At 48.6% G+C, this 15,541-nt stretch overlaps 1 pseudogene across 1 annotated transcript; it reads right to left on the bottom strand.

Annotated features, from left to right (window-relative positions):
* Positions 1-13,726: 13,726 nt before the first annotated feature.
* On the bottom strand, positions 13,727-14,534 carry LOC311185593 (olfactory receptor 8H1-like; annotated as a pseudogene). Its single transcript has one exon. The product of its transcript is annotated as an olfactory receptor 8H1-like (transcript).
* Between the last annotated feature and the right edge of the window lie 1,007 nt (positions 14,535-15,541).

The following is a 15,541-nucleotide window of genomic DNA, read 5'->3' as shown; positions in this document are numbered from 1 at the left end:
TGCAGCGGTTAAGGGTTGGGTTGCGAAGCTGCCCACAGTCTCTGCAGCACCGGTTCAATCCCCGGCCACTGGCTGAGGTCCCACATGGTGCTCAGACCTCTCCTGCTGCCCGCTGCTCCCCTCAGCAGTGTACTTCGTCACTGCCTGTTCTACTCTCCGCTCTGGCTATGGTGAATTCTTTCACCCTCCCATGCTTCTGACTGTACCCAGTGCTTAAATAAATAAATAAATATGTTTTAAAAAAAATTGGCAGAGGAGCTAAAAAGATACGTCTCCAAAGAGGAAATGCAAATGGCCAACAGGCATATGAAAAAATGTTCAGCATCACTTGCAATCAGGGAAATGCAAATCAAAACTACAATGAGGTATCATCTTACACCAGTGAGAATGGCACATATTAAAAAACTAGCAACAGCAAATGCTGGCGAGGATGTGGAGAAAAAAAAAAATCTCTCCTGCACTGCTGGTGGGAGTGCAAACTGGGGCAACCACTATGGAGAGCTGTGTGGAGGTTCCTCAATCTACTGAAAATGGAGTTTCCATATGGCCCAGCAATTCCACTCCTAGGAATCTACCCAAAAGACACAAAAACATTAATTCAAAAGGACACCTGTACCCCTATGGTTAATGCAGGAGTATTTACAATAGGGAAAACCTGGAACCAACCCAAATGCCCAAAAATAGATGACTGGATCAAAAAAATATGGCACACACACACACACACACACACACACACAATATGGAATATTACTCAGCCATCAAAAAGATAAACTCGTGCCATTTACAGCAACATGGATGGAGCTGGAAGGGATCATGCTCAGCGAAATAAGCCAGAAAGAAAAAGAAAAACAGGGCCTCCCCAGTGGTGCAGCAGTTCAGCACTGGGTTGCTAAGCCGCCCTAAGCCTCTGCAGCGCCAGTTTGATCACTGGCCGCCGGTGAGGGTCCCACATGGCGTGCAGACCTCTCCTGCCGCCCGCTGCTCCCCTCAGCAGTGTATTTCGTCAGTCTGCCGGCTCTGCTATCCCCTCTGACTCTGGTGAATTCTCTCACCCTCCCGCGCTTCTGACTGTACCCAGTGCGGAAAGGGGAAGGAAAGGGGAAGGAAAGGGGAAGGAAAGGGGAAGGAAAGAAAAGGAAAGGAAAAGAAAAGAAAAGAAAAGAAAGCGATAAAGAGAGAAAGCAAGCAAGGAAGGAAGGAAGGAAAAGAAAAAGAAAAACACTGATGGTCTCACTCACAGCAGGAATTTAGAAAACCCAGATATGGGACCAGGAAAAAGACTAATTATAATAAAGTAAAAAGCAAAATCAACAGGCAACTATAAGCCAGAGACACACTGGGGTGGGGGGAGAGAAGGGAGTAGGATCCAAACAAGGGGGTGGGAATTTTACGGGGACTATAACCAAGATGCATACATTGTGCAAAGATGAAAATGATGTAAAAATATATAAAATAAAAAAAAATTAAAAACCTTCAATTTAAGCCAAAAAACCCCCACAATTGCTTTCCAACGAGGCACCCAGAGCCACCCCTACCCTGCGGTGAATCCCCCGACAGGGCCCCCCCCCAAGGCCACAGTGGCCGGAGCTGCCCTTCTGAGGCCCCAGCCGGCAGGGCCTAGCAAGGGGGGGCGGGACTGGCTGAAGGAGAGGGAGCGAGATCCCAGCACCCCCAAGGGAAGGGCCCCGCGGCCGCCGCCCCGGCCTCCTGGACACGCTGACCTGCCCCGTGGCCCCGGAGGCAGATGGGGGACACCAGCGCCTCTGCCAGAGCCCCCCGCCCGCCCTGAGCCCCAACGCTGGGGGCCCTGGTCCAGGCCCCGCCTCTCTGCGGCTCCCCCGCCAGAGGCTGCTCCGGCTCTGGGCGACCCTGTGCTGCTGCCCGGGGCGGTGCGGGGGGAGGGGGTGGGGGGGCCCGAGTCCCCTTCATCCCCCCACCCTGCTGCTGCTGCGGGGCGTCCTTGGCAGCCTGAGCCCCGCGGCCTGGGTGGGACAGGCGCCTCCCTCTGTGCCCCTTGGGGCGGGGAGCCAGGCTGGGGGGTGCTCAGACCTTCTGGGTCAGCTGCTGGGAGCCCCGCGTGTCCTGCTGCTCCCCGCGGCCCTCCTGGCGCTCTTCACTGCAGCTTCTCCGGGGGCTCCCTGCCCACTGGCTGTGCTGGGTACCCGCAGGCTCTGGGGGGCTGGAGGGACGCAGCAGCTGCCCTCCTTTACTGCAGGTGGGGCACACTGGCCCACCCCAGGCCTGCACCCCAGCTCTTCTGTCTAAGGGGAGCTGTTCTGGGCATGGCTGGGGTCTCCCCCATCCCTGGGCTCTCCCCCTGGATGGCTGTGGCTCCTCACTCTCCGTCCAGTCCTGACACCCACAGATGTCTCCAAACATGGTCAGCCACCCCTGGTCTAATTGAAGGGGTGTCCCTCACCAGATGGGGTGCCGGCACTCGCATGGGGTCCCACAGGACAACACGGGAGCCAAGCACACGGGCATGAATGTGTGTGTGAGCTGCGGCGGCCACGGCTCTCCTGACTAGAAACACTCTGTCACCTGCAGTGACCAGTCCCCGCGGCTGCCATTCCCAGGCGTCTTGTTCAGCATTTAGAACATGAAACACACCCCTTTCTGGAACAGAAAGTAGAACTTGGATAGATTATCAATAAATGATGGGGGGCGCTCAGCCTCCAGGCACCGCCTGGGGGGTGGCCACGACCAAGCGGCCGTGCACCCCAGCTGTGCCCGGCGACTCCAGGTTCCCAAGGACAAGTGGCCAAAGTGCTTTGCGTCTTAGCAACAGTGTGGGATGCAGCTTATTCTGTCCATTAACTAATATCTGATGCACCTGCCACAGGACCCAGCGACCCCACTCCTAGGACACAGACAAACGGATCTGAAGGAAACCTGCGCCTGGATGTTCACTGTGGCACCTTGAACAAGAGCCGAGTTATGGAAACTCCTCAAATGCCCCCAAACAGAAGAACGGATCAAAATGTGGACTCTATACACCGTGGAATACTACTCAGCCATCAAAAAGATAAACTCATGCCACTCATAGCATCATAGATGGAGCGGGAAGGGATGGTGCTCAGTGAGATACATCAGAAGGAAAGACATAAACATCAGATGTTTTCATTTACAGGTGGAATGTAGGGAAACTGAATAAAAGATCAGGAAAAAACACAAAACTGGGAGGCACCCATAGGTCTGAGGCACATGGCAGTGGAGAGGGAGGGGGTCAAAACAGGAGAGGGAAGGTCACAAGGGACTACGCTGACACTGATGGTTCACGGGTGCTGTGGTGGGGGGAGGGGGAAGTCAAATATTCTCCAAAAATAAACAATGATGTAAGAGAATACAAAACAATAACAAATACAGCAGAGGGGCTCGATAGCATTAATAGCCAGTGATGGGAAGAACCTAAGAAATTGACTGCAAAATAGAGAGAAAACAAAACAGCATAGAGAAGAATGTGAAAAAAACAAGTATGTGAGGGTGTTTACAGTATTACCGGAGCTTGATCTAAGTTCAGTTCACACTGTCTTCATCCTCAGTGCGGCTCAGTATGGGACAGCGATGACAGCTGCGGCCCAAATTCTATTGTCGACAGGTGCAGCGGCCTCATGTGTCTAGGAGCCTGGTGTCTGCGGGGTCGCGTGCGGGGAGCCCAGAGGAGAGGTGCTCTGCCAGTTCTGAGGAGGAGCCCAGACCCACGTCCTGACGAGAGGGGACAGGGACATAGCAGCCCACTAGCTCTGAAGCTCCCAGATCCAGCCTCAGGAACCCGGCCAAGGTCACATGAGCTGCAGCGGCCAGAGAGGAAGGTGAAGAGGAGGACAGGACGGGGTCACAGTCCCGTGACCCCCCCCAGTAACTGCCCCCAGCTTTGGGCAGCGCCTGCGAGTCCTCTCTGCAAGTCCCCCCTCCAGGAGCTGTGGGGGGAGAGGACATGCCTGACCTGCCCTCAGGCTTCTGAGTTCTGGGGCCTTGCTGCCGGGGTCTCCACCGCCTTAGGTGTCTATCCTAGAAGGACCTGCCGGAACAATGTGCCTGAGCCATGAGGGGTCTCTGTGCCCCTCTCCACCCCTTTCAGTCCTTCCCACGCTGCAGAGAGATGCCCAGACCCACTGTGGGGACATCCCCCGGGGCAAACACCTGCCCAAGATGGAGACTTCTGCACGAAAGTCTCCAGCTCACCAGAGGAAGGTCCACGGGAACATGGAAGGGGAGACCCCAGTAGGCTGCACCTCCATGCACCCCTCTACCTGCAAGGGAGCAGAATACGCCCCTCACCCCATGCTGCTGTGGCCCAAGATTCAGTGCAGGACAGGCCCTTGACAAAAAGCTGGGTCAAGAACACTGACCCCTACCCCCCCCACCAAAGCAGGAGCTGAATCTCCCCCGCTGGGGCTGCCCGATGGGGGGGGGGAAGCTCACAGGGGTCTGCAGGTCCGTCTCCCCTGCCCGGGGCCGGCGCCTCAACCTCTCCCGGCTGCTGTCCCCCCAGAGCCTCCTCTGGCCCAAGGGAGGTGCCCGCTGTGGTCCGAGGACCCCCGAAACCTGCTCGTGTCTCCCTGGAGAGATGTGTGTGGGGACGGGACACCTGACACCACCCACTATTAAAAATTCCTCCCCGTTTCTCCGTGCGCGTCCCAGTTTGGGGGGCGGGCTCCCCCGACTCACCAGCAGTTTCCTTCCCACAGGATGTTCCCGAGGCCGCAGGGGCTGGACACGGAGCACCGGCGCCGCCTCCCGGCCAGGACGGCGAGCAGCGTCTGAAAGATGAGAACGATTTGCATTTTCCCAGTAAAGAAGTCGCCGAGCAGATCTCGGGACCAGGCTCCGGCCCACTGGACGCAGGTCCCCCTCGCCGGGCTGCCCCCGAGGCGGCGAGCCTCAGCGTCCACGCGGCGGAGCCCCGGCCGGGGGGCTCCAAGGCGGACCCTGACTTTCCAGGGCCCCGCCCCGGCTCTGGCGAGAACTGCTTCTGGGCCGCAGATGGGGAGACAGCAGGAAGGATGGGGCCAAGGCCAAAGTCGGAACATGTCTTTAAAAATCGTTTTATGATGGAAAAACTTTTTCACCCATGTGTGAAAGTCTGGAGAGTACAGACATACTGAAAGGGAAATCAAGGCCCCCCACAGTCACAGGGAAACGCGCCGTTTTGTGTCTCGTTTTTATGCCTTTCTTGTTTTGTGTCCCGCGGACACGAATGTATTTGCAAAAGCGACGAAGGACTCGGAGCAGCTGCGGCCCGTTCCAGAGGCGGCGCGTGGACCCCGGAGGCCACCCGGGCGCGGCCAGTGCGGGCTCAGGGGGACCAGGCAGGAACCTCCATCCCTGTGGACTTTCTGATCATTCTCACGGCACATACCCTGGGAGAGACAACTCAGTCTCTACTTTATTACTCTTCAGAACATGCTTCTCTGTGGAAGATGAGTTTGCTTGTTTGTTCACACTTCCCCACTCCATGTTCAAAACGTATACGTGTGTGTGTATATATATTCCAGTTATGTATAAAACCTGGCAACCTTTGATACTCTATACTTGTATAGGTTATGCATTTCCTGTCTCCAGAAACAAAAAATAATAAGCAATGTAACTGCTCACCACCTTAACTTTGTGAGAAAGGATAATTTCATTTTATTGTGAGAAAGGATTATGGTTACATACTTCCAATTCATGAAAAATAACCTTCTTTCTGAAAAATGTTTCTAAGTTTTCTCTCTATAGTAGTACATATAAGAGAGAGGTGCTGGACTATTGAAATGATTTCAAATGAAAAAGGGATGGATGTGTGCCTGGATCTCCACATTTCATCCTTTGTAAACCCAGATGTCATGAAAGGTGAGAACAATTCCCTGACCTTGAATTGCATGTCTGCTTTGAGAAAATAACTTTTATTCTGACATTTAATATAGTTGACTCCTATTGTACTGCACTTACATTAAAGAGAAATTATATCTTTAAAACAAAAGAATGAAAACATTTTCATAATGTCTAAAAGTTGTATATCTTCTTGAAAGTAGAATAAATGAGTGTATTAGTCAGTCAGGACTGGTCATTAGCTTCCACCTTGTCTTAACATTTATTTCTCACTGCTTTTTGTTTGATTTTAAGAAATAAATAGAGTGCATAAAACTCTGTTGATACCCACTTTATCTGAAAAATACAAGCTATAAGAGAACAGAAAGCAGCCCTGGTCAAGGACACAAACCTTGTAACAAAATATATCCATGAAAAAAGTTCTAAAGAAGAGAAAGTCATTTTCAGAGGGCCCCATAACTGGACAGAGCATGCTTTGATCTTATGGGAATCGTATGCAAATCTTATTAGACAAGCACAGAAATGATCATTCCAGAAGAGTTTCCCTGTGTGTTGACTTTCTTTTCACCCCAATTTATTCTCTCACAAACACAAGACATTCCAAGAATGAAATACAATATGAATAATAGCAACCCTGAGATCACCCATTTGTAATTTCTGTAACAAAATTAAAAATCACACATCTAAGCAGGAAGAAGAATACATGCAATTCCAATCACAATATTTTTGGTTAAGAATTAAGTACACAGAGAACTGCATTTCTTCACAAATGAGCAAAGGGAAAGAAAAACACAGCAACAAGATGAACTTTTTTTTATACAAGAGCCGGGGTACAGGTCAGAGGCACGGGAGGGTGAGAGGATTCACCAGAGGCAGAGCAGGGAGCTGAACAGGCAGACGACAGAAACACTCTGCTGAGGGGAGCAGCAGGCATGACAGGAGAGGTCTACCGCACCATGTGGGACCTGGCCAGCCCGTTGGGATCGAACCCACACTGCGGAGGCTGCAGACAGCCCCACAGCACAGCGCTCAACCTGCTGTGCCACCAGGGAAACCCAACAAGATGAATTTTACACAGTTCTCTTTCAAGTACAAAACCAAAAAAAAAAAAAAAGGAAAACAGGAAATGTTAGGCAGTATAGAGATGAATGATGTGTGATGGATGATTTTCAAGAGAAACAAAATGAAATTGCAGGCTAAAACCACCCACTCTCTCAGAAATTCTCCAAAACTACTCTTTTGGAAACAGGAGTGATAAAGTCATAGAAAGTGATGCAATGATCATTTATGAACAGAATGAAGATGTGAATGCTATTGTACAACTGACAAACACAATCAGGAGGAGAAAACAACAGAATTAAAATATCGAGATGAATCAGACATTGAGAATCTGTTTGATAAAAATCTCCTACTGTTTCGAGGACAAAAATACAAATTAACTAAAGACATAAAACGAAATTGTAATTAGGGAACATAACAAATGGAAAATCAATGTGAAAACTGTTGTTGTGCCTGTACAAGAGAAGAAAAACAAAAAGCAAAGTGAAAGCCTCCCTGGTGGCATAAGGGGTTAAGCACCGCATTGTGAAGCAATCCTCAGCCTCTGCAGCATGAGTTCAATCCCCCGGCTGGCCAGGGTGAAACCCACATGGCGCAGCAGACCTCTCCTGTCTCGCCTCAGCAGTGTATTTCAGTCAGCCTGCCTGTTCTGCTCTGTTCTGTTCCCCACTCTGTATCTGGTGAATCCTCTCACTCCCCCACACCTCTGGCCTGCACCCCAGCTCTTGTATGCATAAATAAATAGATCTTTTAAAAAAAAAAAAAGCAAAGTAAAAACACTGGATAGATGATTGATTGATGATTGATAGATAGATAGATAGATAGATAGATAGATAGATAGATAGAGGAGGGCCGATAGTTAGATCGATCGATCACAGGTCGATTGATCAACAGAGTAGAGATATAGAGAGATAAATTTGGTAGAGTTTAGAAAAAAATCTTCCGAATTTCCAGAGTTCAGAAAATTCTGTTCAATTGTAAAGCAATACATAAAGTCACACTTTATTGGAAATATTAGAAGTGAAAGGGACAGGTTCTGCAGATTTCTGAAAAAGGAAAGACTGAGATTGATTATACTAAAGCAAGTTATTATTCAAGACTAAAGAAGAGGAAAAAAGTACAATTTTAAACATTAAGTGGAAATTTGGGCCTCCCCGGTGGTGCAGCGGTTGAGTGCTGGGTTGCAAAGCTGCCCGTGGCCTCTGAGGCGCCGGTTCAATCCCCGGCTGCTCCCCGGCCACCGGAGGAGGGTCCCACATGGCGTGCAGACCCGTCCTGCCGCCCGCTGCTCCCCTCAGCAGTGTACTTCGGTCCTTCTGCCTGCTCTGCTCCCCGCTCTGGCTCTGGTGAATTCTCTCACCCTCCCGCGCTTCTGACTGTACCCAGTGCTTGCATAAATAAATAAAAAGAAAGAAAAAAGAAAGAAATCTACACAATGCTTATTAAAAAAAATTAAGTGGAAATTTAACATTATCTAAAGATTGGTACATCTCAATAATGATAATAGAATTGGTGAAGCAATTTAGAGTACAATACATTTAGAAATGGAACAATTTTTAAATAATGTACAATGCTTTGCTTTCAAAACTGATTTTTTACTAAAAATAATGATTCAACTAACATTACAGGCTAAAAGTAAAGTTCAAGACTTTGCTAAAAAAAAGAAACCAAGAAAGATTTAGATGGGTTTGGAGATTGAAGAGGGGTTAGAAAACCATGGGGTGTCTTTTTCCTATTTTCTTTAAAAATGCCATTGTTGGGCCTCCCCTGGTGGTGCAGGCAGTTGAGCGCCTCACTGTGAAGCTGTCTGCAGCCTCTGCAGCACTGGTTCGATTCCAGCCGGCTGGTGAGGGTCTCACAAGATTTAAATAAATCTTTTTAAAAAAAATCTAAAAAACCACAATTATTCAAAGCAATAAAGCACAGCAATGGTACCATGACCCCAAATGTCAACAGTAATGTCCAGTTTGGGGAGCAAAAGGATCAGAGTGTGGTGGCAGGGAGTACTGGCTACCTCACTGCAGACACATGGATTTACGGCCTGGGGAAGGATTTGACCAGAAATCAAGTCATATGTGTTTCCTCTGTAGCTGTTCAATAGCATAATAAAAACTAAACTCCCTATTTTCTACTTACAACTGAGATTCAACCAATGATAGCTATAAGTTTTTGACATTTTTAAAAGACCACAATAAATTTTAAAGAGGCTGTGTGTATAGCCCAGTCCCTGGCAGACTGCAGGCACTTAGCTAACCCTTGTTCACTATCTTGAGTGTTCATAGTATTTTCTATCATGGAAAAGAATACACACCCTCCTGTGCTGACATAACTGCTGAAAAAAATAGTTATGTACAGACATCATCATTAAATTAAAGTCTACTTATCCAGATGTGGATACTTTATTAAAACCCAAAGGATCGTTCTCAGAAGTGTCTATAAAGGCACACCCCATCCTGCTTGCTTTGCTTTATCAGATATCGCTTTTCACAAATTGAAGGTGTGTGGCAACCTGGACTGGGGTAAGTCCAGCAGCACCATTTTCCAAAAAATATATGCTCACCTCATGTCTCAGTGATATCTAATTAGGGTATTTTCTTGTTAGACAAAATACTATTGCATACTTAATAGACTACACTATAGAGCAAACAATGTTCATTCACACCAGGAAACCAACAAAAAAGTAATGCCTTGATTTATGCAATAGGTTTGTTGTGGTATTCTGGAAATGAACCAACAATATCTCAAAGGTGTGCCTGTACCACCTTTTATTTGGTGCAGTGTAAGTACACCTATTAAAGCAAATAAATTCATTTTGCTAAGTCTGCTGTTTGGAGCTGGCCCTACGCCCACTATGGCAAACCTAATAAAGACAGATGATCACAGCCTGTGCTTGGATAGAGAAACGCTTGTCACAAAATGCTTAAGAACATGTATCATGATGATATAGACCTATTTTTATCTCCAGAGAATTGTTTTGTATTTTGTTTATATCCAAAGGACAATTTAAAACTGAAGGTAAGTACAGGACAGTGCACAGACACCAGCGGGCAGAAAGAGCTGCAAACGCAAAAGGTTTGTGCAAAGAAACACCTGCACAGTCAGAGGCAGAGGGAGAGCTGCCTCACTCTCCAGGGCATTTTGTTAAAGTAGGACATACATCTTCACACTCAACTTCACATTCGGTTCATTGTAATGACAAAAATAATTGAGATCATTTCAGAGAATGGATGTGTGCTCTTCGATACTGAAAGAGAATTACTAAGAGTGATATGCAAGAATCTAAACTTTAGAACTATGTAAATAATCTTTTTTTAATCTAATCACAAAATGATACAAATTCACTGAGAAACTTGTCAACAGAGGAAGCATGAATAACAAAACAATCACCATGAATACCAACATCATGAGGACACCAGTCACTGCTTCCAGTATGTTTCCCACTTGTATAGACGAGATAGATCAAATCCATAACAATTAAAGGGGGGAGGTCTTATTCTGAATAACACTGCAGGCACTGCTGAGGCATCCCTTTCTTATCGATTGTTCTAGATCTCCAGGAATTCCCTCTGGTAGGTACAGCAGCTAGCCTGCTATATGGGAATCATAACAGAAAAGGCTATTTTGAAATGCAGTCTCTTACAAGTAGCGATCACATTTGGGACTAGAGCTACTTCTAAAACTATTAAGGAAATCATGTGCAACATTAAAGACAGCATCTGCATGTAACACAGTGATACATTAAACTTTTATTTTAACCTGAGCTCTTTCCTTATGAAGGAGGAAGCCTTCTGAGGATGGACAGGGTCGCCCACACCCCTCCCCTCCCCCTGGCCTTGAGGGGGTTTACAGTTTAGCCTCATTTGACAAACTCTGATTCGGCCAAAAATATGGAGTCCAAAAATCCCTGACCTTTGTCCTTATTTGTATGATCTTAACACAAGTTCCCTGTCTCTTTTGGACCTTAGGATTCTCAACTACGGAGTAGAAACAGTGTCTCTATAGTGTCATCAATGAGATCGCATAACTTAAGTGAAGAACTTGTTGCACGGAGTCAGGTAATCTCCAGCAGGTGCTCAATAAACATGGATTTCTTTCCCCTCCCCTGACCTGTTCAACTTCTCTCCAAAGCAAGCATAAAAGGATTTATGAGAAGGAGGTAATATCAGTTTAACAGATTATAAATATTAAATAGTAGAGTATCTACAAAATGTCCACTTCCCAGGGGAATGAGTGATTGTGGCTTATTCACTCGCTGAAACAGGAGGGATCCTCGTAGGGCCAGGAATCAGTATAGAACAGACCCCAAGAGCCTAGGAATGGGCCCTTCAGTGTCTCAGATGATTCCCCATGAAAGATCTTCCATCCCCATTGGTGATAGCGCCCAGCTGTCCCTGCTGTGGGAATCTTAGGGGTGATGTTTAGTGATACAGAGATGGCCACAGGTTTCAATACACTGAATCAGTGAACACAAACCCATTTTTGAAAACCAAACTGTCCGGACCAGCCGGGCAAATCAACGGGGTACCCGGGGGAGGAAGCAGGGGCTTGGTATGGAACAGGGGTACGCAAGGAGTGGAGACAAAGCCAGGATCATCACCAGTCTCATTTATTCAGGAATGTGTACAATGTTATATAGGGTTCAGAGGAGGAGGTCTCTCCTTATCTCTAGCAAGGAGAGACCACCAATGCAAACAAGCCACAGTAGCAAGCAGGGGGAAAGGTTCAGTCTTCACAATAGGAAACTTGAAACCTTCTCTGGAGCTAACATTCAGTACCTGCTTCAGGCAAGAACCCGGATGTTCAGGTCTGGGCCTCAGGTCTGGGCCCCGACACCAAACATTGTAGCCAGAGTGTAGCAGCCCTGTGGCTCTTGGCCACTCAAGGCTCAGGACAGCCTGGTTCTAGTCAAGGGGAGTCTAAAGTCACCTCATGAGGCAGTTTCCAGGCTCAAACCCCCCTTCAAGGCTCTGAATGGCCACATCACCTGCACGACAGGTAGTGACGCCTCGGCCCCCACACGTGGGCCCAGGCCCAGCACGGGCAGCATCTCAGACCCCGTGAGAAATGCAGAGCCCCAGGCACCACGAAACCCACTGGGTCAGAACCTGCACCCCGGGAGACTGGGACTCGACTCTGCCCTCCTGCCTGCCAGACCTGGCGTGGGGAGGGGGGTGTCAGGCCCAGAAAAGTGTACAATACATTCCCCAGATTATATTCTAGGCCACAGAATAAAACACACAGATCAACGGAACAGAACGGAGAGCCCAGAAAACCCACCCGGGAGTGATCAGTGCAGCAGGGAGGAGCCGCGAGCAAACACGGGGACGCGCTCTCATTCAGGGGCGCCGGGCACCCCCAGGTCACACTCAGGAAGGTCCTGACCCCCATGTGCCTCCAGGACCCGAAATGGCCCGCGCAGCCTCCCCACAGCCCGCCCGCCCGCCCGGGTCCCCCGACTCACCGCTCTGCAGGCACCGCCGGCGGGAGACGTCCTCGCCCCCCCTCGCTCTGGGGCGGCTCCTGAAGAAGCCGGGTCCCGCGGGCAAGGACTTCACCCCACGTCCGGAGAAGCCGGTGCCAAGGCGAGCCCGGCCCCGGGGAGCAGGAGCCAGTGTTGGGGCGGGGCGGGGCCGCAGGGAGGGTGTGGGGGGGCGCTCCAGGCCCGGGGGCAAGTGGGACGGCCCCGGGGTGCTCACCGGGGCGCCCCCGCTCGTCCTGCTGCGGCTGAAGTTTAGAAAATCAAGCGGACGCGGAGGCGAAGAGCCCACGTCTCTGAACACGCTGTGAACCTGGAATTCCCGCAGCCAGTAAAACAGCAGATCGTGTCCACGTGCATCACAGACACGCGGGGGACACGGACCCGGCCACAGGGGCCCCGAGCCCGCCGCCCCCACAGTGAGAGAAGGGGCGGCCCGCCCCGGCCCCGCCCGCCCGGCCTCGCGCGCCCTGGCGCCTCCACATGATTCCCCGCGAGGCCGCATTTCCCCGCCTCACCACCAGGCGGCGCGCGCTCCCCCCGTCCTGTGCTTTGCCCCTCCCGGGGCTTCTCCTTCCTCACCCTGTGGGCCCGCTCCGCCGGGGCGGGCGCTCCTGGTTTCCGTGTTGCCGCCACTTCAGCTCCTGCCGCAGCGCTTGCGTAAGCGCACAGCGATGTTACGTCAACACGCAGGGGGCGGGGCAAGGCCGAGGAAGGAGAGGCTCGCGGGGGGAACCAGGGGCGCAGCAGCAGCGCGCGCCGCCTGGTGGCGCGGAGGGGCGGTGCAGCCGAGGCGGGACAAGGGCTAGTGGAGGAGGCGTTGGGGCGGCGGGAGGCGCAGGGGGGCTGGAGGGGCGGGTCGGCCGGGCGAGGGGGGATGCAGCCCGGAGAGTCGTGGGGGGGGTGTGCAGGGGGGGAGCAGGAAGCCGGAGTGTGTGACGTCAGAGCCCTGAAGATGGGGAGACAGAATGACGTGGAGGCAAGAACCCGCTGAAATGGGGGTTCTCGCGCATTTGGGGAAGAGAACAAGGTGGTGTCGCGCTTCTGGACTGAGCTGCCAGCGTTTGGGATGTTACACGTGTGTGTGTGTCTGCATTAAAAGGAGCAGTCATTCAGGTTTTGAGACGTGACCTGAGGAGACGCTTCCACACACACACATACACACACACCCTGGAGCTAGAAATGCCCCCATCCTCCATGGCGCCAGAAACCCCCTGGGCCCTCGACCCCTCCCCGGACATCACTATCTCAAGTGCCTGGAAACCTCTCTCTTCTGCAGGAGTCTAAGGACACTTTCACTTTCACTTCTTTGTTGAGAAGACTATAAATGAGGGGTTTCAGCATGGGGGTCACGATAGTGTTTTACACTATTGTGTTTTACACAGACACCTCCTGATCCCTTCCCAAGGAGTAGGATGTACTCGGTCTTAAGTAACTGAAGATCATGGTGCTATAAAAGATGGTGACTGCCACCACATGTGAGCCGCAGTTGGAGAAGGCTTTTCTCCTTCCTGAAGTAGATTTAATTTTCAGGATGGCAGAGAGAATGGACACATAGGAAAATGATACTGTGATTAGAGACCCGAGAATGGTACAGCCAGCAAAAAAGAAATATCATGATTTCAATGTCCTGGGTTTCAGTGCAAGACAGGGCTATAAGAGGGAACGCATCACAGAAAAAAATGAGGGATTTCATTGGAGTTACAGAAGGTCAATTTCCTCATGCTAAACAGAGAGACTAAACAGTCTGTGACACCTACCAAATAGGGCCGGAACACCAGGGACCAGCAGCGTCTTGTGGACATGACAACAGGGTAGTGGAGAGGATTGCAGATGGCTACATAGCGATCATTGGCCGTGGAGGAGAGAGAAAACATTCAGCAGCAACAAAGAATACAAAAATATAGTGTTGAGTGAAGCAAGTCATGTATGAAATCTTCTTGTTGGAGGTCAGTAAGTTATATAAGGTTCTAGGTGAGATGACAGATGAGTAACTGAGGTCAATGAAAGACAGGTGACTGAGGCAAAAATACATGGGGGTGTGAAGTTGGGCATCAAGTCGCATGAGCAGTATTACCCCTGCATTCCCCAGCACAGTGACCAGGTATATCAGGAGAAAGAGCACACAGAGCACCAGCTGGATGTCTTCAGCATTTGTAAATTCCAAAAGGATGATAAGGCACATATGTATTATTTCGTCTATGCGTTGTTCTCCACTGCTTTTACCTGTTGAGAAGTCAAATTCAATACTTAGTGGATATAACATCAAAAGGTTAGGTTTTTATGAATGCTGTGTCTGTATATAGTTAAATATTTAGTGGTTGATAACAATGTGTGGTTTACAGAAAAAGGTGAAGAAATTGAATTTGATTGTCATATATAGAAATGGGTAAAAGTTAATTATTATTGATGATGTAATAAATCCAGATATATTGCTTAATTGGTATGAAGCTGACACTGTTCTAAGTGTTTCTCTTTTTTTTCATGTTTTTATTTCAAATAAAATATACCATTGGTGTGACTGTTAGCCATATTTTTTTAGATGAGGAAGAGGACAGTTAATAAATTTATCCTTAGTGAAAGCTATTAAATGATCATGCTCTAGTATACAATATAAACTAAGTATAGAGAGCTTATCAAATACAATATTCCTCATTAAAATTAATTTCACCAAGGTTGTAAAAAAATTATATATATATGTATATAAGCCAATAAAGTATGGTTTTATGGCATAAATCTAATCTTTTTTATTTCTAAAAATGTTTATGTTAATGACAAAATCAAATTAAAAGGACTTCAATATGGTGTATTAGAGTTTTTAATATGCGCTGATATCAGTACAAAATTCCAGAAGATAAAATGTTTTCATAAATTGAGCTTTTAAAATCAAATTTCTGCAAAATTGTTTCCGAAATTTTGTAGTCACTGAATTTTACCCTGATTCTATTCACTCTCTATTTCCATTTCCAGAAGAACTTGCCTCATTTTGAGAAATTCTAAATGACATGTGTGTGCATGCCCTTCAGGACTCTTGCCATTTTATTTGATTCTAAATAAAATTCTTAATTTTGAACGTAATACTTACTGTGAGCCAATGTCAGTAGAATGAAAAAAAAAAAGCTTCTCCAAAACGATCTGTCTAGAAATTTGTCAACCTCAAATTTTTCTCAGAGTAAAATATGAAATACATCT

The sequence above is a fragment of the Talpa europaea genome (assembly GCF_964194135.1).
Source record: "Talpa europaea genome assembly, chromosome: 1".
NCBI lineage: Eukaryota > Metazoa > Chordata > Mammalia > Eulipotyphla > Talpidae > Talpa > Talpa europaea.
The sequence above is the reverse complement of the archived record's forward strand: the minus strand, read 5'-3'. Positions and strand labels throughout refer to the sequence as shown.